General features: G+C 43.7%; 1 protein-coding gene across 5 annotated transcripts in view; it reads left to right on the top strand.

Annotated features, from left to right (window-relative positions):
- The window catches only part of akt3a (v-akt murine thymoma viral oncogene homolog 3a), a 91,331-nt gene that overhangs the window by 27,413 nt on the left and 38,376 nt on the right, over positions 1-25,542 (top strand). The window contains exon 1 of one of the 5 annotated variants that reach the window (XM_074645605.1): positions 24,276-24,294. The exons of the other annotated variants lie outside the window; for them this stretch is intronic. The gene's annotated coding sequence lies outside the window, so the exon portion shown is untranslated. Of the gene's footprint in view, positions 1-24,275; positions 24,295-25,542 lie in introns of those variants that run through there. 5 annotated transcript variants of the gene reach the window in all.

The following is a 25,542-nucleotide window of genomic DNA, read 5'->3' as shown; positions in this document are numbered from 1 at the left end:
CGCCATCCACATGATGTAAAAGACAACGTGATTCATCAGACCGGGCCACCTTCTTCCATTGCTCCGTGGTCCAGTTCTGATGCTCACGATGTGCCCATTGTAGGCACTTTTGGTCGGTGGACAGGAGTCAGCATGGGCACCCTGACCGGTCTGCGGCTACGCAGCCCCATACGCAACAAACTGTGACGCACTGTGTGTTCTGACACCTTTCTATCGGAACCATCATTAACTTTTTCAGCAGTTTGAGCTCCAGTAGCTCTTCTATTGGTTCGGACAACACGGGCCAGCCTTCGCTCCCCACGTGCATCAATGAGCCTTGGCCGCCCATGACCCTGTCGCCGGTTCACCGGTTTTCCTTCCTTGGACCACTTTTGGTAGATCCTGACCACTTCAGACCTGGAACATCCCACAAGAGCTGCAGTTCTGGAGATGCTCTGACCCAGTCGTCTAGCCAGGAATATTTGGCCCTTGTCAAAGTCGCTCTCATCCTTACGCTGGCCCATTTTTTCTGCTTCCAACACAAAGTTCAAAATGTTCAATGGCTGTCTAATATATCCCCCCCACCGCCAGGTGCCATGGTAACGACATAATCAATGTTATTCACTTCACCTGTCAGTGGTCCTAATGGTATGGCTGATCGGTGTATAGTGCCGTTGCATCCATGATGTGACTTTCACAACAGCAAAGCTACATACTACAAATGTTCTGCTCTGGCACCCAGATGTGATGTAAAGATACGGCGAAAGCTTGTTTTCTGTGACAACCTGTTGGAACATCTGGTCTTTTTGATCACGTGGGTAAATATATAGGGCCGCCTTTGGTGGGTTTGGTTTTAGTTTGCTCCTGTTATGCCTGACTTAATAGTTGAGCTGCATGCTGATGTCACAGTGGCCAGGATAAAGGGACAGTCAGTCTATTTATATCTTCCCACCTGTAATCTGTCTCTGACAGGATTAACTAAGCCACTGGCTTCAGCCTGCTGTACCACACAGACACACTGAAAATGTGAGTCGTGAATAAATCCATGCATTCACAAAGTATGTACGGTGACAACAGTGTGTACAGTACATGCAAGGCACACTAGTGTATAAATACTCAGGGGAAAGGAAGGACAAATACATGTCTGTTTTTAAGCAACCAGAACATGTGGTGCTATGTAACCATGTTTCGTGCTTTTTTTTCTGATTGTGTACATGTATGCTTGCATACACGTCTCTTGTGTAGGGGTGGGAATCACAGAGTAACTCATGATATGATACTATCACAACATGTTCCAACAGTACCAGCAGGGGGCAACAAACCACTTAGTTAGGTTTATGAAAAACGTCATGGTTGGCCTTAAAATAAGTAAGTAAACTAAGTGAAATACATATGTAAACAACGTAACATAAGTACGGAAAACACGTCACCAACGTCTGCTTTGTCTCAGTTTACCAGTAAGATACATGACAAACTAACCTAAACAGTTAGACTACATAGCCTACTGACAGCTTTAGTGTCAGTCTTGTGTAACCGAGGGTTACGCTGCTTCTATACTTTATGAAGACACATTCACTGAAACACAGCTTACTAGAGGGAACTAAAGTCATTCACAACTCAACTAAATAACTTACACGTGTTTACAGTTAGCTGTTAGCCCACCGAGCTAACGCGCTCTGCTTGTGTAAACGTCGCGGCGGAGGATGAGAGACAGCGGACTTGCAAAGTTTTATTGCACTTACTAACAGCAACGAGCGTAGCGTCAACTCGTCTCCACCGCAGCCTCTCTGATCAGCTGTTCACTGACTGCGCTGTGTGTGTTGATGTGTGTGGAGCTCCAATAAGGCCTATAGAAAGGAGGCGTGGTCACAGGCGGACATGGCTCCGGGGTATGACACGTGCGCAGTGTAACTGAAGCTGCGGCCGTGCGTTGCGATTGGTTCAATTTCGGCGAGGGCAGACCAGATTTGACTGCGCATCTGTTGTACCCCAAAGATATGACGCGTACTCAGCCTCCTTCCATAGGCCTTGAATAGCAGCAGGAATAGGCTGCAGCTTTAGCCCCGGAGCCTGTATGTACCTATTATACCCTGATATCGCGTTTTAGTTTTTCGTCTCGACGATGCATATCGTCATGTTTTCATATCTTGATATTTCGTGGCACGATATTTCGTCCCACCCCTACTCTGGTGTTTTATGCATCTTTCACAGAGCCTCAGTTAGTTAGCCTGATTAAAATCAGAGAGGAAGAAGAGACCAAAGAGTGACAGAATTTTTTCATCCTCCTTCAGCCTCCTCCGTCTCTGGTTGCCAATCTCCAGTCATTAATTAGCTGTCCATGACAAAATTCCCAGTTCCCAATCTGACACTAGTGTAGAGCAGCGGACGGCAGTGGTAATCATGTCAGCGAGGCTTGGCTCAGTGTTCTGAGGGGGCTAAATCTCCCCCATATGGTCCACTGGCTGGGGCCCGCACCTCACCAAGCTCTCATTAAACTAGTGCTTAATATACCAAGGTAAAGAGGGACACACACACACACACACACACACTAATGCATACACTCAGCTGTAAGAAACAAATCAAGACATCTGACAGGGGATTGGGCACAAAGGGACTGGAGGACAAGGAGGTGGTGTTTGTTTCTGTGTTTGCGTGTGCATGTGGTGTGTGTGTGTGTGTGTGTCTGTGTGTCTGTGTTTTGAGAGACTGATGCTGTACAATTGTTGACTCGCCATCTGTCATCAAGAAAAGAGTTCTATCTTTGTTTGTGTGTGTGTGTATACAGAGGAAAGATGAGACGGAGGAGAAAGAAAGAAACAGTCAGTGAGGTGCAGATGCCTCACAGCATAGCGGCTGGAACAGGAGGTTCAATGGCAGACTGCTGCATGAGAGGAGTTGGAGGGGGAGAGCGGAGAAGAAAAGAGGACGAACATCTGCCATATTCAGATATTGCTCCGTGGTTTGAGTGTTTCTACACAATATCTTGAGTTTGAATAGACCTGGGAAACAGCCTGCTCATTAAGTATCTGCCGGGCTAGACGGGCAGGTTCAGAGAGCACCAATATTACCGCGGGGGTTTCACATATATTCTTCAGTATATTTGACCAATAATGCAGAAGCTGAGCATGTATAACGACTATAGGGCTGTCAAAGTTAACGCCATAATAACACGTTAACGCAAATGAGTTTTAAAGCCACTAATTTATTTAACGCATCTTGTGATTTTTAGGTTGTAGCGGGCTCAAAACTAGACTGAAGACATCATATGAAATTAGAACACCTTATGGAAGGAGGTTAAATAACGCTCCAAACTTATGTTAAATTTCAGCGAGGAAAAACTGGCATGGCCATTTTCAAAGGGGTCCCTTGACCATAGGTGAATGAAAATGGGTTCTATGGGTACCCACGAGTCTCCCCTTTACAGACATGCCCAATTTATGATAATCACATGCAGTTTGGGGCAAGTCATAGTCAAGTCAGCACACTGACACACTGACAGCTGTTGTTGCCTGTTGGGCTGCAGTTTGACATGTTATGATTTGAGCATATTTTTTATGCTAAATGCAGTACCTGTGAGGGTTTATGGACAATATCTGTCATTGTTTTATGTTGTTAATTGATTTCCAATAATAAATATATACATACATTTGCATAAAGCAGCATATTTGTCCACTCCCATGTTGATAAGAGTATTAAATACTTGACAAATCTCCCTTTAAGGTTCATTTTGAACGGATAAAAATGTGCGATTGATCTCTGATTAACTATTTTAATCGATTGACAGCCCTAATAACTATTTATCATGAAGAAAGTCCCCAAATTTTGGTGCGGTGACAGGTATTCGAAGCTTCACAGAGCAGCGCGGCGCTGCTGGCTGACATGTTCTTCTATCTTGTCTCCATCACCCCCGTTTAAGTGCCTAAAACAGCGCTGCTGCCGCACTGCTGTCGCACTGCTGTACACACACGCACCTCTACACACAACAAACAGCGATATTCGTCTGAGAATAACTAATGATTCATTTTGAATATGAATAATGAATAATGTTGTGGGATTATTCCTTATTTCATGGGCTATTATACATTATTACTACATACTCGTATATAAAAATAAAAAAAAACAAATAAAAAACAAAGCATTCGAATAGTGATTTGGAGGTCGAATACCATGGCAACGGTCGAAGCTTCGAAGCATTCGGATCAGTCCTAATCCTTTGTTAATAGTCTTGGAAAATACCCAGAAAATAGCAAAAATCATGACTGAGAAACATCTTGATATTGATATTCATAAAATTTAGATTTGATCTCATAGTTAAGGAGACTTGTAATTAACATCTTTCACCTGGCTGTTCCACATTCATGCTATATAGTCAAAAGCATCTAAGTGTCCTCTCCAGTGGATCTTGTCTCAATTTATTCACAGCGGTCAATTCATTTTCACATTACTGTCATTAGTGCTAAACACCATAATGGATTTGATGAATTACTGAATGTAGTCTGGCCATCCAGATACTCATATTGTCATCTTTGTCTGGTTTGAATTGTCTCAGAGCCTCAAGTGCCTGATGTCGGCCAGCTGAGGTGGACACGTTGTCAAAAACAGCCTCTTAGACGAACAGACGTTCCAACATGACAAACACCAGCTCTCAGGGAAGGAGAGAGGAGTGTTTGTCTGAGACGGACGGACGTATAGAGTCGTCTGTCACCTCAGAGTGTGACGAACACGCAAGCCAGTCACGAATTGCAATCACACTGTGATTTAGTTTAGTCCAAACTGTACAGTAGTTCATGAAGTTGAACTGCCTAATCACAAGCATTCAGCATCTTGTAAACAAAAGTCACATGGGCTTACAAGTGGCTCTTTTATTGGACAGTGTTTTCTGAAACGGTCTTCAGACAGCGACATCAGGGACTTTTAGTAGCACATGAGCCAAAACAAATATGATTCCAGTCTCGGTAACTCAGGCCTTTCAGTTACGCATGATGGAGCATGACTGATTGTGAGGGAACCGGCTGGGATGAGGCTGTGTTTTGCCCCCGGTTGCTTTATTTTGTAATGTTGTGCTTTACAAGCATGATTAACTGCAGCCGATCACATGTCTCCTTGTATTCATAAACTGTGATTCATCCAGATATAGACGAATCCAGCGATCACGTTGCGTGTTTCGCCATCTAGCGGCGCCGCCATTACTGCGGTGGCAAGTCATAGTGACTACTATCTGCTAACACTACTAACTGGTGACTTTAGGCCGAAAGAGTCTGTGGTTGCTCGTAGATACTTACATAGATTGTCGGCGTAGATAATAAACACAGATGGTTATGTATTTAAAATGGATTAAAGTGAAATTGAAGGCTTTTACGAGGACACAGCTGCCGCCACTACAAGCAACCAGTACGCATTTGGCTGAGAGTCACCAGTTAACACGGTTAGCAGACACTCTGTACGTGTTCTGTTTAGGGATGTGCATTCCAAGCAAAAATACTATTCGAAAATCACCGTGAATTAGTCCATTGTTATTCAAAAATCGACGCATAACGATATATTCCACTCAGGGTCTGAAATTAGCAGGACACCCGCCACTTTGGCAGGCAGGGAAAACGCTAGAGATGGGAATAGAGAACTGTAGTTGTCAGATTCCTTGGCCTCTCATGCCTCCATGACCATCAATTCCTCTTATTTATGCTTTCCGACAGTTACGCATGCAAAATGACGCATACGCACGCTGTATCATGTTTCAGTTTGTTTGACCTGAGACAAAAAAGCGCTCAACTGTGTGGCGCTACTAAACCTGAGGGGATGCACCCTATTTTTCCCTGATAATGCGACACTGTGAACAATGAATCTGTGTTGTAATCAGCAGGAGGAGAGGTAGTAACGTTACCTGTTAGCAGCCGGCGGGTAGCACAGTCCTACTTGGTTAAATAGCGGAGCTACTAACGTTAACGGAGGTGCCATTCAGTTATTATTATGAGGCGTTCAAAGTCTGCTCAGGAAAAAGGACTATAGGGCGATTAGGTAAATTACAACGTTATCATGATGTTATTACTTGGAGAATCATTGAGTTAAACCTGATGTAGGCAGTATATTTTTGGCATCATTGGACAAAAATTCCATAATAACCTTTCAGCATATTGTAATTCAAGTGTTCTGAGAGAAAACTAGACTTCTGTACCTCCTCATGGCTCTGTTTTCAGGCTTTAGAAAAATCTAGACCGTGATGGGAGACTTTTACTTTGACGGGAGACAAGTCCTTTCACAGAGAGCGTTCCTATTAGTTGTGCTCTGGCTGGTGGGCGGTGCTTGGTACTTCTTCAACTGATCTCAACATGTCTGCCAGGTCACAAACTTTCTCATTTTTACAGCTAAACAGTACACTACAAGATGTTTCTGAAAACATTTGAAGAGAGAAATAGGCATTATATTAACAGAATATTCATTTATATTTGATCAGCGCTGCCTAGTTTGACCGTTGGATCGGAGTTCGCGAGTGATTGACAACCATGTCATAGATGGCAAAGCTCCAGCTCGGCTCTGATTGGTTGTTTTCCTCCGGTCTGTGAAATCTTGCAGATGCCATTAGGAGCACCGGAGGACACAGAGGCACATGGTTTTGTTTTTTTCAGATCTGTCTCGTGCACTACTGTCAGGATATAGTGACCGTTTTATAAAAATAAATTTGTTTAATCATATTTGTACCGTTTTTTACCCACTGCAGCTTTAAGCAGTGTTAACTTAGCTGACGTTACTTGTTTCACCACGTTAGGCAGCTGCTCAGGTTCTTCCCGAACTCCTACTAGACATCGTTGTCAAAAATAACATAGGAAGTCAGGGTAAAAGTCGAAAGTTGTACACTCCCTAAGACAGCTTGCATTCAAACGTGCACGTATTGAAGGGAGACACCACCGCAGTAATGGCGACTTGTTTACTTCCGGTACTTCCCCGGATTCGTATATAACCGTGGTTTACTTCTGTTTCCTTCCCTAACAAACCTTCTGCTTTGAATCTCCTGAAAAACAGGTAGGTGTCACAATGTGGTTACTTGTTGGCATCGCTCTCACCTGTCCACACAAAGTTGCCCAGTGTGAATGTACCTGATAGACAAATGGGCACTTGGGTAGACAGACAGACAGACAGACTGACAGACAGACAGACAGACAGGTAGACAGACAGACAGGTAGATAGGCAGGACAGAGGGGAGAGCAGAGAGCAGCAGTTAGTGAGGTGGAGAGCACTTACTGTCGGCCCTTCAGTGCAACACATGAATGAAACCTTTAGAATGAGGCACGGCTGGGCTGGTGTGTGTGAGTGTGTGTGTGTGTGTAGGGTATTTGGGGCGGGGGGGGGGGGCACTTGACAGTAGTTGGGGGGGTGTAGTACTTGATTGTTTACTCTTGCCTGCTGGGCTGAGCTATTGTGCTCTAGTGTGTGTGCGCATGTGTGTGTGTATTTGTGTTGACAGAGTACACTGTGTGTGTGTATGAGCGTGTGCGTGTGTGTATAAGTTTACAGGCAGACAGGGAGACGTACAGCACAATGCCTCTCTGCTGCTCTAGGAAAGAAGGGAATGGGGGGGGGCTTCACAAAAGACCAGAGGGGTCTTATGTTGTCTACACGCACACACACACACACACACACACACACACGCACACACACACACTTGCACACGTAACGCCAGCTGCCGCCCACAGCCCCAGCCCAGCATTTCTGAATTAATAATACAGAGCCAACCACTCTGGAATAATAGTGATGCACACACACACACACACACACACACACACACACACACACATACATGCACAAAGCTTTGCACCTGTTCACCACTGCTCAACTGGTCGGGGTTGGGCTGGTTAAGGTCCCCCATGCACACACACACACACACACACACACACACTCCTTGTTGCCTGTCTGTTGTATGCCACAGTAAGACAGCTGTGTGTGTCTGCCGACCCTCCCCTTCTTGTTCTGATCGGCAGCTATTCTCATCGACTGATTGGTCCAGCTGCCTTTACTCTACTCCTCTTATTGGATGATTTTACATCCAACGAGGCCAAAGAACAGAATAAGAATTTGAATATGAATGTCAGATTTAAATGAGGAACCTCAAAGAAACCCACTCCTCCGTGCGATTATGAATGCACAATGTGAATATATGGATTACTGAATGAAATAAAACGAGGTTAATGACTGGTCAGGTTATTTGTAGCATCATTATTATGATAGTCATGTCAGTATTTAAACACCATTCTCATAAATATGAATATAGGCGACGGCAGGGCTCCAGACTAACTTATACCACTTGTAGCACTTGTAGGTGCTCATTAATGAACATTTTAGGAGTACCACTTAATCGACCTGCAACGCAACACATTCACATTTTTGTCCATCATAACTGTATTCCTGATAAATGCTTTGGTAATAAGTTAGGGATGCTACTTTAGTTTTTTTTTTTCACCGATAATCGACCCTCGTTAACCAATTATTAACCGTTAACTGATAACATCAGTGCGTTTCATGCAGCGGTGCTGTTGTTTTAGTGCCTAACGAGCCGACGCGCTGCAACGATAAGCCGATGCACAAACAGGTTTAAATCCATCATTCATCGGCAGCTGCAGTGTGTGAACAAAACGGACAACCGAGTCCCCGGTTCACCCGTCCGGGAGAGTCAGACAGACCGTGTGTGTGTGTGGCGGCGGTGAGTGTGGGGTTGTCGGTAGCGTTGTAGCTGTGAACGTAGCAGTGCAGTGTGTGTACAGTTTATGTGTCAGTTAATAAGTGCTACAACTCCTCAGACCCAAGTCAAGCTTCCTGTATCCTGCAACACCGGCTCAGACTCTCTTAAGGTGGACTGTTAAGGTGGACCAGCTTTTCTCCTTTAAGTAACAAGCCGCTCCAGACATAACAATGTGTTGTTTTATTTTAAAGGAAAAGTCCCAAAGGGAATAATTGCTTCAAAAGAAGAAAACAAATCATTATCTTTTATTCAAAACAGTAAGTTCAAATCTCTGAACAATTAGTTTGTTTTTTTCACAACAGATTAGAATTTCTCATTCATTCAATCAAATTGCACGTGTTTTGGCACGAGTACAATTTGCACAATAACCACTTGCGCGTCTCGCTGATCAAAACCGATGAGCTGTCTCTCGGTGAAATCGTCGTCCTCTTCACAACATTTACACATTCTTTCATCTTTTGAGCCATCACATGCAAAATCCATCCATCTGCAACCGCTTATCCCGTTAGGGGTCGCGGGGGGGCTGGAGCCGATCCCAGCCGACATTGGGCGAAGGCAGGGTACACCCTGGACAGGTCGCCAGTCCATCGCAGGGCTGACACATAGAGACAGACAACCATTCACGCTCACATTCACACCTACGGGCAATTTAGAGTCCACAATTAACCTAACCTGCATGTCTTTGGACTGTGGGAGGAAACCGGAGTACCCGGAGAAAACCCACGCTAACACGGGGAGAACATGCAAACTCCACACAGAAGGGTCCCAAGCCGGATTCGAACCTGCAACCCTCTAGCTGTGAGGCGCCAGTGCTAACCACTGCACCACCGTGCAGCCTATCACATGCAAAATGATCCATTCAATTATCAAAATCTATCAGACACGCATGTATATTCCATAAACATCTATGACATGGTGTCACGTACTGTGAGGAGGTACAATTAGCAATATTTGTTTTTTTACTGAACTTTTGGTATCGATGTCATTTTGTGGCCAAATTTCTATTTGCTTGATATGACTTAACATTAAGGCTCAAAAGCAAATGTTCTGTCTACAGTACATGTAACACATTGCTACATAAATACATTTACTGTATAAATGTGCGTATCCTTTTTTCTGTGTACCACAGTATTGTACAGTATTGACTTTTCCTGTAAACTTTGACCTACTTTTGAAATGGGAATTTAAATAGCTCAGTGCGATACACAAACAGCATTCAGCACGACAGAACTGACAGTCTTGTACAGTAAGCAGTCAGTGTCAACAAAACAGAGATTTCTATAGAAGAAACATTTCCAGGGTTGACTGCCGTGGTGAAAACACATGTAAACATTTTGACCAGTACGGCTCACACGGTGACAAAACAACTTTTCATTTCGGTGGCATTACTGACACAATAACTGGTTTTGAAGCATGAATGAAGCGTTTTGGGTGAGTTTGGGTATCGATTTGGTTCGCAGACATGCAATAGAGTTGTGGTGCCCCAACAGTGATGCACTGCCATGATGTGTTAGAATTCAGGCAAACTTAGTGTCTTCCCTTAAATCTCTTCAAGACTCACTTTTATGTTGTGGCTTTTTCTTAACCAATGGTATTTGTTGTAACTATTAAAGGCAGGATTGCTAAAGACTTTAGAAACACTTTTGTTATATTAGTTGAAATGCTCATTACATCCCGACAAGCAATCTATCGCAATATATTGAATCGTTACCCCTGTATCGTGATGCGTGTCATATCGCCAGATTTTGGCCAATACACAGCCCTAACATTCATTATGATAGTGGGGGAGTGGCTTTGGATGGAGGCCTGAATCGACAGACTGTCAGTGTAGCCGACTTGGCGACATTCTCTCAAGATTAAGGGACTGTTGGAGCTAGTTAGCAGCTAATGCTGCTAGCTACTTTCATTGGAAAAGAGTTGGCAACACTAGGCTCATTTTTTCCTGCTGGATCATTTTTAAAAATCTAGTGTACTCTTGCTAGTTTCTCCAGATCGCCCACCCTGCCTTTAAATCCCTTTTATCATGTTTTACTGTAAAGCACTTTCTAACTTTGTTTTTTGAAACCTGCTTTATAAATCAAGTTATTATTACTATCTGTCTCTCCTCTGCCGGGGCTGCGTGAGTCATAGCTATATCCACCCTGACAAATAAAAGGATATCTGTCATCTTATCAATCGCGATGTTCTTTCGCCAGAAGTGAGTGCGTTTATTAGACTGTAAAAATAAGTGCATTCGTAATGAAAGCAGTAGTACCCTTTCTCTCTCTCTCTCTCTCTCTCTCTCTCTCTTTCTCTCTCTCTCTGTGTGTGTCACCTTGTACATTTTACTTTTTAAGCATGCAATGAATGCAGTTAGCGCCACCGCAAACCTGCGGCACGTCGTCGATGTGGACGGCACACACACACACGACACACACTAATTCTCACTCCGATATACGATGATTATGAAAAAAATGGGGGGGTATTATTTGCAAGTTGCACTGGTGCTCCTAGTTATAACATTTTGTCGCACTGTCTCCAAAAATAGTCGCAAAATGGTTGCAGTCTGGAGCCCTCGACAGTTATTATTAATAGTCAAACTAAATGACATAAATTGTCAAGGACTGTAAAAGGAAAAAAAAATAGATGTCCTTGATTGAAAGTGATGACACTTTAACAGGTCCTACTGATGTGTTGTGGACTTTAATGTAATATCAACTACATTCAGAAAAGGATATACAGCGTCTTGGACTTCAAGGATGTAAACTTAATGAAGAACTCAATGATGCCAACACACAATGCTGTCCAAAGGAGAGAGAACAATACACCAGCAATCAGTGCAATTTGATTAGCCTGCTCATTGGCTGTGTGTGCTTTTTCCTAATCACATTGGATCCACTGCATTCTGAACACAAGCAGCATGGCGTTCCTAATGTTATTGGGTGTTTGAATGCAGGGGCTTTTTTTTTTAGCTCGGATTGTATTTTTATCTTCTTGACATACTAGAACATATCCAAACAGATCAGTCTTTGTGTTTTCAATGGCATGTTACGCTTTGGTCGTTGTGTTTGTCTTTTTACAGTGTGTGTGCGTGGATGGATGGATGTGTGTGGATGTAGGGGAGAACAGACCATCTAACTGAGCTGTGTTTCATATTCTTCATAGGGTTTACTATGATCTAGACATCAACCTGAGTTTGCCCAGTCTGGTTAATAATAATTAATGTTATATATTAGGGATGGAAGTAAAAAATCAGTCACGGTTCGGGACATGTATGAATTGTTCGGTTCATTTGAAATAAGTTATGAGGCCGATTGTGTATTTCTTATCATGTAGAGTTAGGCTGTTTATGTCACACTGGAAATCAAGGCCTATGGAAGGAGGCTGGGTCACGGGCGGACATGGGTCTTGAGGTCCTGCGGTCGTGCGTTACTATTGGCTCAATTTCGGCGAGTGCAGACCAGATTTTACTGGCTTATGCTAGCGGCAATACTGTGGTGTGTCCATCGATAGCGCAAGGAGGAGAGAGTCGGGTAGGAAAGAGCAACTGCTTCTTCCCGCAGCATTTAAACAGCCTCTACATGTAGACTCAGACAGGGCAAGAAACATAACTATAGCATTGGGGAGGTTTATAGTGAAAGATATGCAGCCTTATGCAGTCATGGAGGATGCTGGATTTCAGTATATGATTAACGTAACGTTACTTGAGCCGCGCTATAATATTCCCTCTCGCTGACACTTAAGCAACACAGTAATTCCAGCAGCACAATCCCTGTAATGTGTTTTATATTTATTAATTATTTTTAGATAACACAGTGGCACATAAATCCAACCGTATTCCTCCAAATACTGCACTTTTTGAGTGGAAAAACTAATCTTTCAATTAAGAGCTGATAATCAGGGAATTGAGACATACTGTATGTTAAACTATTTTTTTTTTTTTTTAGTATAGTGGTTGATATATTGACATATATGTTGACATATATTCTGGTTGAGCTTATGCTTCGATTTATGTTGATGGCCTTAGTCTATAATTACATCATATTTATATGAAAATAAAGCTGCATTTTTTGTTTGCACTAATTACTGTAGAAGACCTATTCTTTCAATTAAGATTTGACAATGAAGACCTTATGTTCCTTATGGAAGCCATACTTTTGTTAAGGCAAACATTTGTAACTTATTTTTGCCAAATAAATGAAAAGCATGTTGAAATCAGAACATGACCTCCTCGCTGTAACATAAATGTACCGAACCAAACCGAAAACCTTGACCCCAAAACCGTGATATGAACCGAACAGTGAATTTTGTGAACCGTTCCGACCCTAGTATATATGATATGCCTCCTACTGTATGGCTACAGTATATGCTCGACTCTTGAACTGTAGCATATGACGTCAATGAGCACATGTGTTTGTAAGAGGTTGAAACTGAAAGACAGTTTCATTCCTTTTTCACTTTCTTAGCATAAAGGACTGGACTTTGACGTCCTTTGTTACATTTCTTTTTTCATATTTTTTCATTGCATTTGTTTTTAGCTTCATATTCTCGTGGTTGAAGCTGTCACAGCTCTGCTCGTTGTGACAAACAAACTCTGAATTAAGACCTACTGTACAGGAGGTCACGCTGGGCCCAGGTGTGTCTGCTGCCACTAATGGTCCCGCTTCACAGGACGGGTCTCTGCAAACAGAAGAGCACAGAGCAGGAAACCAGCAAGCAGGGCAGAGGGGCCATCACATAATCCGTTGAATTGCAACATTAAGGAGGAAAACTTGACTTTGACGTTGCACATTTTCTAAATTTAAACAGCCTCCTTGAGTATTTTATTCTTCAGTGTTACGTGTCAGCGCAGTCACACAGCAGTTCATGTAAGAATCACAAAATTGAATGTATCGATTTGTGTACGTAGACACGAATTTCACATTTCTTTCATGATGGCCAGCACAAAATCAATTTGTATGTAATCCAAGTAATTGTGAACCGGGAAGTATAGAGAGCGGCCAACCCCGCGTAGGGAGGACCTCGGGGTGGATGGATTGGGTAAAAAAAAACAGGACTTTCACCCAGGAGACCGGTGTTTGTGTCCCATGGGAAACCACACGTCAAAGTTCATTTATTTGTCACCTAACTTCCGTACTTACAGCACTTCCGGTGTTATTTTAACTCAAACCGCCATCTTTTCCTGAACCAAACTAAGTAGTTTTGTTGCCTAATCCTAACCAATTCGATCTTTTCCTAAACCTAACTAAATAGTTTGTTTCCTAAGCCTAACCAATTCAATCTTTTCCTAAACCTAACTAAATAATTTGTTGCCTAAGCTTAACCAAGTCGATCTTTTCCTAAACCTAACTAAGTAGTTTGTTAACTAATCCTAACCAAGTTGATCTTTTCCTAAACCTAACTAAGTACTTTTATTTTGAAATGACTGGGGCGGAAATTGACACGTGCGTCACGTGTTGCTGGACATTCGTAGGAAAACGCACAAAAAAGACGCAGTTGAAAGTCGTGCTGAGCGTCACAAATAAAAAGGGAAATTTGTGTCTTTGTACACGAATCAAGTAGAACACATTTCATGACTCTTTCACAAACTGCCGTGAGACTGTGTCGTAAGTCTGTTCTTTTTTGGAGTACAAAGAAAAGATGTTTGGTGTTGAAACGGCCTTTGATAGTTGTGAAAGGTGACACTGCTTCTGTACAGATGCTTACTGGCATTTCTTTCTTCCAAATGACTCAAACAAATGTTACATGTATCCCTATCAAACAACAAATACTGTGTTTCTGCAAAATAACTTTAAAGTCAGTATAGCAGCTTTAATTTGTACATTTTGACCTGACTTCCTGGAGTGTGACAGTACAATATCATTTAGGAATAGCAAAAAAGAAGTGATATAATCCTAAATTATCTGGGCATAGAGCTCATCTCTGGCCAACTTTGTCTCTTAGGCATAATAGTTGATATGGTAAGGTGGACCTACCAGCTGATCCAAGATCAGTACTTACGTCCTAATCATCAGTATGGCTCTGTGTACATTAAGTCCGCCTTAAGTACTTCCTGGTGTGTTTTTATTCCTTAACGATAGCTGTGTATCGGCATTATTGTATTTATGCAGTCAAAGCGTATACTTCATGTAATCGTCCATCTCTCCCTTTACTTAGTAATGTCACAGAAACTGACAACTTGCTGGACTTCGACCATGACTTGTGTACGTTGGAAATAAGGTGAAGTTAAGTATATTTTAATGTGACAACAAAAAACAAAAATAAAGACAATATAAGTTCTGTATTTGTTGTAGTATAATATACAGCGTGTAAATAGACGGATAAAGTAGTTACAGTAATGAATGAAGACGGTAAGCTTGGAGTCGCTGTAGCTAAGTGACCTTCACCCACACACTGTGTGTATATGTGTGTGTGTGTGTGTGTGTGCGGGGGGGTGGGGGGGGTTAGCTGGATAGCCTCCTGTCTGGCACAGGTGGTGTTGAGCAGCAGCCCTCCAGCTAAGATGCTAATATGCTAACGCCGCACTAATCCTAGGGTGCTTTAGGAAGCAACGGATCCAAACAACCCCCCCCCCCCCCCCCCTCCCCCCACCCCACACCCTCCAACATCACACACTCAAATATAGACACACATAAAGTACATTGATATAAGCTGACTGACATACAGTACACACACTTCACACATACACACATGGCCCCCATTTAATATACATACAGTATATATACAGTATTACTGTATATATACTGTATGTATATATATATATATATATATATATATAAAATGTACTGAATATACTGTATATACACTGTATATATCATAGATACAAAACAGTTTTATATTTATGGTATACTGTATATACACACACACACACACACACACACACACACACACACACACACACACATCAGTGCGGGGGTTTAGGATGAGAGGCGTCTTGGCTGTGGTGTGTCTGTCAGTCACTCTCCAGCTCTGTATCAGCATCACAGCGGTGGCCACCATGCTCCGAGGAGCCACCACCATCTACTGGACTGTAGTGGTACTGCAGGAGAGGAGGGGAGAGGAGGCAAAAAGACCATAAGAATATACAGGAGAAATTAAAAATAGAGGGGTTTTAGTGCTGATCTAGTAGTAATTTTATCGTTAGGTCATTTATTTCCTGACAATCAGTGTTCTGTATCTGCAGTACTGTGAACCTGCAATATGTTGCCAGTGTGTGTATGAGTGTTTCTACGTACGTGTGCCTCCTTCTGTACCAGCTGGGGGAGCAGAGGGGCACCAGGGCAGCCTGCATGGGTGTGTGTGTGAATGTGCATCCAGCACAGCCTACCAGGAGGCGCTGGCTGTGTGCAGCTGGCTGTGTGAAATCTCCTAGTGGCCCCCGAGGGATGGCCACACTCCCATGGGTTTCCACTCAATCTGGCCGCCCTGTGGCTGCCCTACCCGGTCCCGACTCTCTGTCACTGTCAGAGCTTTAACCGCATACACCGAGCGAGGCCCTCCTCTCTCTCACTCTCTGTCCCGTTCAGACTCTCCCTCTTGCTCAGCCCTACTCTTCTCCCTCTAAGCATCTTTTTCATCTTTTTAGGCTGTCGTAGCCTCCTCGTATAGTCTCATTCCACAGACTGAGCCACAGGCTTGTACAATTAGTCTAGCGCTAAACCTTTAAACCCAGCTGCAGTCCCAGCTTCAAACTGAATTGAATTCTTTGATTCTTCACATTTTTTCCTCGTTCTAGTCTCGTATGATCATTACGCCAGTGGCAAAAATGCCTTCAGAACTTTTACAGGTATAGCACCACGTTTATGTTTTCCAGTGATGGCTGTATTGAAAACACTCATGCACACGCTCAAGCACACTAACACCAGTCCACCTCCACGATGTGGTAATGAGACTAATGCACCGTAAGTGGATTGGCTTTAAAGAGCCTGGATTCGCCTTAAGATGTCTGAGCAGACTGGAGCTAGAACTGCTGGGGTCGAGGTCACGCACAAAATAGAATGTACACATTGTGCAGAAAAGGCTTTTTTATGAGTCTTTCTTTCTCTCAACACTGTTTTGGATTAGTGTCATTTGCAGCTGTGCGACATGCGTTCTTGCTTGCTTCTAGCGCTCATGGACTGTTCCTCAGACAGATGTCTTCGCCAAGCGTCTTACTGCACAGTCCCCCCCCCCCCCCCCTCCCTTTCCGTCACTTCCTTTAGCCGTTAGTTACTTGCCTGATGTTTAGCTAATCTCTCTTCCTCCTCCTCCCTGCGTATTACTGCTTTTACTCAAGTGTCAGCCGCTAATTCTCACATACACAAACACATGAAACCCCTCCTCACGCCGTTGTGTCCGGAGGTGTTTTTGACCTTTGGCTATAAGTAGATCAGCTTAAGCAGCTGGCCAATCATTGCATCTCAAAACCACCCTTCATTTTGACTCCATATTGCTGTTGTTTGATGGTGAAACCTCCATATTGCTCTGCTGTGCAGTCGTGATTTGCTTTTCATTGATATTTGTAGCTAAGGTTAGGCGATATGGTAACATTTTCCAACCGGCCACTGTCAGCCCAACAAACAGGGATTGCTGATATGTTCGCTCAAGTGTGTGTGCGTGCAGCACAGCATGCACCCTCCTTCCACCGTTGCCGTAGTTTCAGCTGGTAAATCAGCTGTTCTAGCGGCGGAGCATCGTAAAACCCACTTCAATCAAACTGAGACAGAAACAACATGAAACTCACCAAAACCGTCTTGTTAGTCTTTCCAACAATCACCATCTCTGGTTTGGTCAAATTAAACCCATATTTGATCGAGTTAGATGTGAAAATGTGCCCACTCTACACACATTTTTTCTCGTAAAGTTATGACTTTATTCTCCTAATATTATGACTTTATTCTGGAAATTACAATTTTTTTTCCTTCAATGTGGCCCTAATACTCCGTAGTACATTTGCACTTTGGCCCTCATTGCATTAGACTTATATACTATATACTTGCACTATAAACTGTGTTACCTTCATCACAATGATCAAATGTTTTGCGGCTCCAGACAGATTATTTTATTTATTTTTTTTTGCCTAAAATGTCTCTTTTGATAGTAAAGGGTGCTGACCCCTGGCGTAGACCCTGGGTTCCCAGCTCCAGACCTACAAACACCCTACCCACCCATTTCCCCCCTTCTCTCTGCTCTAACACTCTCTGACGCTCAGGCCCTGATCCAACAGTAAGGGCTGCTGAGTTGCACCAGGTGTGTTCAAAACATAATGTGTATGTTATTAACTACTATTGTTGTTGTATTGATTCATGATTACGATGACAGCGGTGCGTACGGTAGGTGGGCTACCGCAAAAACACTTGCATTTGATGGATTCACAGTGTTTAGAAAATGAACATTTAGAACAGAGACAGCACTACCTAATGTTTATTTGGCACTATTTTATCAGTGCTCATCATCACGCATTGGAAAACAGCCAGCTCCACCCAGCATTTTAACAGAAACTGGTAGAGGACAATGATTCGCTTTCATCGCAGATATCGTGTAACGTTACTGATTTTGCAGGACGTGAACATTGTATCGATACATTCCATGGATGTATAAAGAGAACTGGATACAGCGTTGGAGGCGGGGCCCCGTTCCTATGAAAGTTGCTCAGTGGCGCACGAAGCCTAAATGACCCAACTTCCGTCTTGAAAAAGTACCCAGATCTTGGGCACATGGAACATGTGCAGTAGCTTCCGCTCGGTCACGGGGTCCCAACGTCACGCCGTCGTCACGGCTTGCGCTCCGGCCTCGGTCTGGGTCTCATTCACATGAACGAAGGAAAGGAAGTAATAAGTATTTAGGTGTTCGTACTGGGAAGTTGATTCACCTAAAAAAAAATATCCGCTGAGTTACAGACGTCTCTTTCCCAATGTAAGTCTACGGGAAAAAGTATTTTTGGGCCCAATGGCATCACGTGACGGACACGGAAGTTGCAGTAACATCGTTTAGCCACTACGACAGTTGGGATCGACGACCGGCGCATTTCCTTGGGGCTTTATACATTACATACAGCACCCTCTTTCTAACCCCTCTTCCTGTGCTGTGCTGTGCAATACCCCCCTACAACGGCTGAGTGGACGTTTGCATTTGAAAAAAAACAGAAAAGAACGCAGATTGACCTGCCCTTTAATCTAGCATTAAAACTGTTGTTGATGCATAATCTTTCAATCGAATTGTTTCAGCACCAAAACACAAAGTAGTTTTGTCAGGTTTTATCAGCGCACTGACAACCTGCCCGTCTGGTGGGAAAAAAGTCAACCTCTAGGTGAGCTGTTATCTTTTCCTTTGGTCAGTCAGTTTATCAGTCGGGCGGCCAACCAGCCGCCTACTCAGCCACTCAGTTAGTAAACTTGTTATTTATTCTGTCCCATTACAGCCAAACACTGTGTGTTGCTGCTCTGAACACTGAATGTGTGTGCGTGTTGTTATGTGGCCAGACGACACATTCCTCTCCCGGCTGGTGAGCTGCTGTGTATGTGCTGGAACGTGGCAGAACCTCCCCTCCACCCTCTCCATCCGCCTCCCCCCCTACCTCTATACACCACCACCCGCCGCCCCTCCAGCTCCCAGAGCGCCAGTCACACAGCCCCGTCTCTGCGCCATCTGCATATCAGCTCCAGCCTCGGCCAAAGCATTAAATTAAATCCCTGTTTGGGTTGATTAACAAATGGCTGGTGAGCTCACATAGTTATGGAGTTATTTATTTAATTGTCATCAAGGTTTTTCCTGCTTTTTTTTTCTTTTTTTTTTTCGTCTGTCTCGTTCTTCTGCTGAAGCGTGGCATCCGGCAGAGCAGGAGAGCAGAGGTGTGCTGGTCGTCCTGGAGGAGTGAGTGCGAGACGGAGAGGCTGGAAAGTTTCTGCAAGTTTGCGTGTCTCATTTCTGTTTTGCTGGCTGACGTTCAGCCTTTACCATTTGTACCTGTCTCCTCTTTTTCCTCTCTGCGTTTCTCTCTCTCATTCTCTCCCCTTTCCCCCTCTGTCCCGAAATGAATAGTTAATCAGTCCCCTAATTGAGTGACAGTTAGTCACTGCGTTGTTGTAATTGTCCAATCAGAAAGCTTGGAACGGGCACAGTCACAGCTGATTCATCTCTGCCTCTTACTGCTAAATCCACAAGCTGCAACTGGAAAACGTGCCAGCAAGATTCATTTCTCCTTGAAATTCCAAAATAACTTTTAAAAAGTCTAGTTTTGTTTTTAAACCTTACGCCAAATTCACACTAGAGCAGCGGTGAAGAGCTTCCGTGCAATGTCCTATGAAAAGCTGCGGCGGCCGCTCCCCGCCTCGGCGAGTTGCGGCCGTTTGATTCTGCGGCGAAGTGTGGCCAAACTCAAAGTTGGGAAAAGTAAAACTTTTAGCGGCGAAGGGCGGCCAGAGAGGACCCACTGCCAATCAGTAAACACATCTGTGACATGTTGACCCATACGAGCCATTCACATGGGTGCCCCCGCTGCTCGAGCACCCACTAGGAAGGCTGATTAAAGGGACTGTTTGTAACTTATAAAGTTATTAGTATAATATATACAGTATAGTATTAATCATTGCAGGTCGGTGTCCCATGCGTGCTCGCGTGTGGCTACGCTGTTCAGACTCAGACTCCAACACAAACTACACGGGAGCACCGAAACTTCTTGGATGTATCTAGTGTAGCCCGTCTGTTAAACAGTGTTGGCCGCAGTCGGAGGACGCGGGGGAGACCGTAGCTTTGGTCTCCAGGACCGGAGTCTCCGCTGTACTCTGCTCCTCTGCCTGCCTGCTTTCACTCGCACACTGCGCTCGTTCTCACCTGCTCTTTCAGTCTACTCTCACGTGCATGCGCGCACACTACACACTGCAGAAGAGTTAGCTTATCTCTGAGAATATCTAGTGAATGTGGACGTTTGTGCAGAAATAAATGCGGTGGGTCAGAGAGGGCTGTGTGGGAGATGAAGATCTCCTCGTGGGACCTCTCCCCGGCACCGTTGTTTTAATGCACAGGCTTACCGGAGCCCGAGCCCCGGGGGCCGCCGACAGACAAAGGGCCCACGAGGCTCAGGGGAAAACAAATAACAATAAAATTCACAGGGAGAAGCTCTATTGGACGTGTAACGGGACGTAAAGACGCAACAGCAGCAGGGTTTTTGTACAAACTTTTCTTCTGGGTGAGAATGCCCCCCCGAACCCCTCCCCTAGAGATTCCGAAATCCATTCACCACAGTGTCACAAAATCCTGTGGGAAACACTGGTGTAGCCTGTTGTAATGTGTAGCAGAGCAGTGTTGCATTTGGTTAATAATTACTAAAGCAAGCTCAATAAAAAGTGATTTAGTGATCATCGTCTTGGTGAGATTCACAAAATTTGGGCACCCACGGGCAAAAACATAAATTGGCGCCTATGTCACAGAGAATTCCCCTCCTGAAACACATGAACACACCTCCCGACCGCAGAAATATGGAATTATTGCAGCGAGCCGAACTTCACCTCTACCTGGTGTGAAGAGGTTTTGAGGTATAGAGACTGTGGGAAAGTTTACCGCCTTTACTCATTCTGTTTTTGTTTTTTCTTTGGTCAACTCATTTTTAAATCTTTTTTTTTTTTAAGCGGTCTCAATATTTTTTCACACTTTCCTAACACAATAAAAGAAAAAGGAACAGGAAGAGTTTAGAAAAAGTACGAGTATACATCCAATTAAGACATCAAGTTAGATGGAAGAAGACTTTGCTGCACAAAACAATCTTTTGTCTGGGTTTTGAACAAATTTAGCCCAGAATTGAAATACACTTGAAAGTAGTTTTATCTTCCTAAATCAGCTCTGTTCCTCAGATCTTTCAGATCACCCACGTTGTCCTGTATTCCTGATATCCTGACGTTCTAACAAGAGACAAGAGAGTCCTGTTGTCTTAAGCACTGTATAGTGTAGTATTTACTAATTGGCCTTAAGGGAAAAGTAAAGTTATGCAGAAAAACTAAATGAAACTGAAGCAAGGAGTCCGAGAGAGATGGTGTGGGAAGGAGACCGGCTGTTCTGTTTTCTCCAGCAGTCCAAACTAGAGACATGTGGCTCCCCAGACAAGCTGTCCAGAGTGGGAGAGCTCGCTGGACTCATTACAGGCAGGGCCAAGACGGGATAGCTTGACAGAACACCATTGGATCATTCGGGAGGATTGGAACGGTCGGAGCAGAATTGTGTTAGTTTGTGTGTGTGTGTGCGTGCGCGCGCCTGTGTTTGTTTGGAACGGCATGTGTGGACAACTGTCCATCTCCTCTCTCCGTCTGTGCCACCCCTGGCTGCCCCCTCCCCCCAGCGGACGTGTACACACTCGCACAAACACACACACACACTCGCTCACACACACACACACACACACACACACACACACACACACACACACACACACACACACACACACACACACACACACACACGCACGCTGTCTGGGCCCAGCCAGAAGGATTGCTTAAATGTTTTCGGTTGTACTGGACAGCTGAGCGATGAAGTGGCCAGCCACAGGCTTCCATTGGTTGGACACTTCATCAGGAAACTGACTCAGAGAAATGACTGGACTTGGACCAGCGAGCCGGTCACACTGCCAGTTTATAATAGTTTTTATCAGTTTAACTTTCTCTTTATCCTCAGTCAGTACATCTCTTTCTCCGATCCACCTTGAAGTTAAGAGTTTCTCTTTTCTAGGTGATCCGCTTTTTTTTTCTTTTTTTTCCATCAGTAGATTTTAGTAGTTCTGATGTGGACACAATAACAGAAACACCTGTATAATAGGGCTGCGTATTGGCAAGAATCTGGCGATATACAATACGTGTCACGATACAGGACTTACGATTCAATATATCGCAATATATTGCCATACTGTAAGCTAGCCGATATATTGCGATTTTTTTTTTTTTAAATCTAATTTTAGGAAAACTGTCATAGTATAAAGAACACACCACCATATGCATAAAATCTGAATAAAAAAAGTTTACTTCTTTATGCACTCAGAACAGTGGGATCAGTCCCTGTAACATCCAACATTTGAGAGGACTCATACACTGAGAGGGAGCATATATCTTTGCAAATGAAATAAGGTGTTGACTGAGTTAATCTTTGCATTTAAACTATTAATTAAAAATCAATACAGTGTTTTTGAGAATCGATACAGTATCACAAACCATAATATCGCGATACCCGATATTTTCTTACACCCCTACTGAGTAGTAATTACAAATTAAATCAGGTTCACCAACACCACAAACTACAATCTCAAATGTTTCCATTAATTTGAACCATTACCTTTCTGACACAGTCTCTACAAAACTTTACCGTTATAGTGCTCAGTTCTTTTTGCAAGGCTATTGTAATACTTGGAATTATGTCCATCCCTATTTGAAAAACTGCATCTTTGCTTTCTAAATAACAGATCACATTTAGATTGAACATAAAAATACACTGAAAATGTGTTAACCTCACTTACATTAATTTACAAACTACTGATGAAAGTGTTTTCTGGTTAAGCTCCTTAGGCTTGCTAACATTCATTATTTCTCATAATGCACATCAAAATGCATACCTTGTTTTTTAAGGGTGGGAAAAAAAATAATTCACCTCTGTATCGTGATTTCTTTTTCCTTTTTTTCCTTTTTACAATTTTGAAATAGATTTTTAATGCCAGAATCCATGTGTTTGCTTCATTTGAGTATTTGCAGAGGTAGAAGGAAATTACCGCTTTTCTTGTCGTAGTCTGAGTAACGTGACGTCAAATGAACCGCAGCCGGCCGTAGCGAGCTAGAACGCGAAAGTAGAAAACGGCGGACGGTCTGTGTCGATACGACCTGCACGCTCACATTTTAAATCCAAAGCGGTAAACACTACACATCCAGTAAAGGATGGAAACACTTTGGGTTTCACACATTGACAGGAAAAGCAGAGCTAGACATCACGGCTAAAGCTGCATGCTAACTCTGTCACGGACAGGAAACGTTATCGCATTGCGGTAACGTACGGTCAAGCGGGCCGTCGCTCTCATCTCCGTGGTCAAATGGGCCGACGCTACAACTGTAGAGCACCCATGTACTGACATTTATGTTAAATGCATTCAAACTGACTATATACGTACATGCTGAAAATCAAACATTTTTACTGTATTCATTTAGATATTTTCCAAAGTCCCTAGAAGTGTATGATTCAACTTTTTCCCCATGGTCTAGTGTTAAAAAAGTTAAGAAAAATTGCATTAAATAATAATATCGATTCGCAATACTTATAGAATCAAAAAAAAAAAATCACAATACATTTCGAATCGACACACAAGTATGGTGACAGTATGGAATCGGGAGATAGGTGGATCGTCCCAGCCCTACTAGTTTTATATTGGTTAGGTCAGAAGTGATGAGATATTTTCTTTCCGTGCACTTCCAACCTCCCTCCCCTTCATCCCTTTTTTTTGGCTTTGCTTTCTTTTATTATTTTTTTTCCTTATGCCTCCCTCCATCCCTCCTCCCATTCAGCCCCTCTCACACAGCACTCTGTTTATCAGTAGCAGGTGAACCAAAGAAGATGCTTTGTTTCTGGAGAATGGAGACTGAGAGAGGAGAGGAGAGCGAGAGGTGTGATTGGTAATCCTGATGACGCACTGGCACCCAACAGCATTTTTTCCTATCTATCCGTCTATCTGTGTCTCTCTCTGCCCCTGTGTGGTGGTTTGAATCAGCCGCTCTACCCCCCCCCCACCCCCTCCATCACACACACACACCTCCACCACTAGCAGCACCCAGAGGTACCGGCAGGCCCCGCAGTCGCATGGTCCCTTTGACGGAGCAGGTGTTTTTCTGCGATGTGTTAACGAGCACGGCCTGCTGTCATATCCGCTTTAAATGGATGTCACAAATAGAACACTCACACACACACACACACACACACTGCCTATTCTCTTCTCCCAGCGAATTTGCCTAAAAAAGGTGATCAGAGCTGTTGTGTCTGTTATGAGTGTGAGTATGCGTGCATGCGCAAGTACTGTTCATCTTTGTCTATTAGTTTGTCTTCACAAGGTGTGTGTGTGTGTGTGTGTGTGTGTGTGTGTGTGTGCATGTGGAGGAACGGCTGGTTAATTAAAAGGGGTTGAGAGGTAGGGAACATTTGTGTCCTTCTGCGGTTTTTATTTCTGCTGTTTGAATTGAGAAAGTGAAATGTTTACACAGCTCCCGGCTCTGCAAAGTGTTGAGATTGTCAGTTTCTTTCATCGGAGCCGTGTGTGTCTCAGCATCGCTTCAGCCGCGCACTCGCACACGCACGAGTCTCATCCCTATGCACTCATCGTACGCTCGTCCAACTATGTGCGAATCCGCACACGTGTGTACTTTAATCCATGTGTGTGTCCATGCTGTTTCCAGTAAGTGTTATCCGCCTCTGTGGTGTGGAAATGTTTGACACTCATGTAATCCTGCAGCGGGTCATCTGATAAAGCTGTGGTTGCCACCTTAGTGCCAGTCTGTGCCAGCCAGTTGGGTAATACTCTGCCACCAGCTGCTCAACAGATGTTGTTATTTGTTGCTGCGGGTCTAAGTAAGAAGGGTCATTCTCTACTGTACGTGTAATCTTATCTCATCTCGTCTCATCTCATCCCCTCTTCCCTTCTTCCCCACCTTTGCTGGTGACCAGCGGTTTGTGTGTTTTAATTGCGAGTTCATACGTGTGTTTGCGTGCATGTGTGTGTGTCTGTTTGGTAGAGGGGTCATCACCTCGACACCTGCCCATGTATCAGCCAGATGATGTTTCTGGCATGGATAGTTTGCTTGTTGTGCTGGTAAACATGTTTTTGTCATTTTTTACATGATAATCTGATCTGAATCTGGCAA

Source organism: Sebastes fasciatus, chromosome 9 (genome assembly GCF_043250625.1).
Source record: "Sebastes fasciatus isolate fSebFas1 chromosome 9, fSebFas1.pri, whole genome shotgun sequence".
Classification (NCBI taxonomy): Eukaryota; Metazoa; Chordata; class Actinopteri; order Perciformes; family Sebastidae; genus Sebastes; species Sebastes fasciatus.
This window is presented reverse-complemented; position numbering and strand designations above follow the sequence as displayed.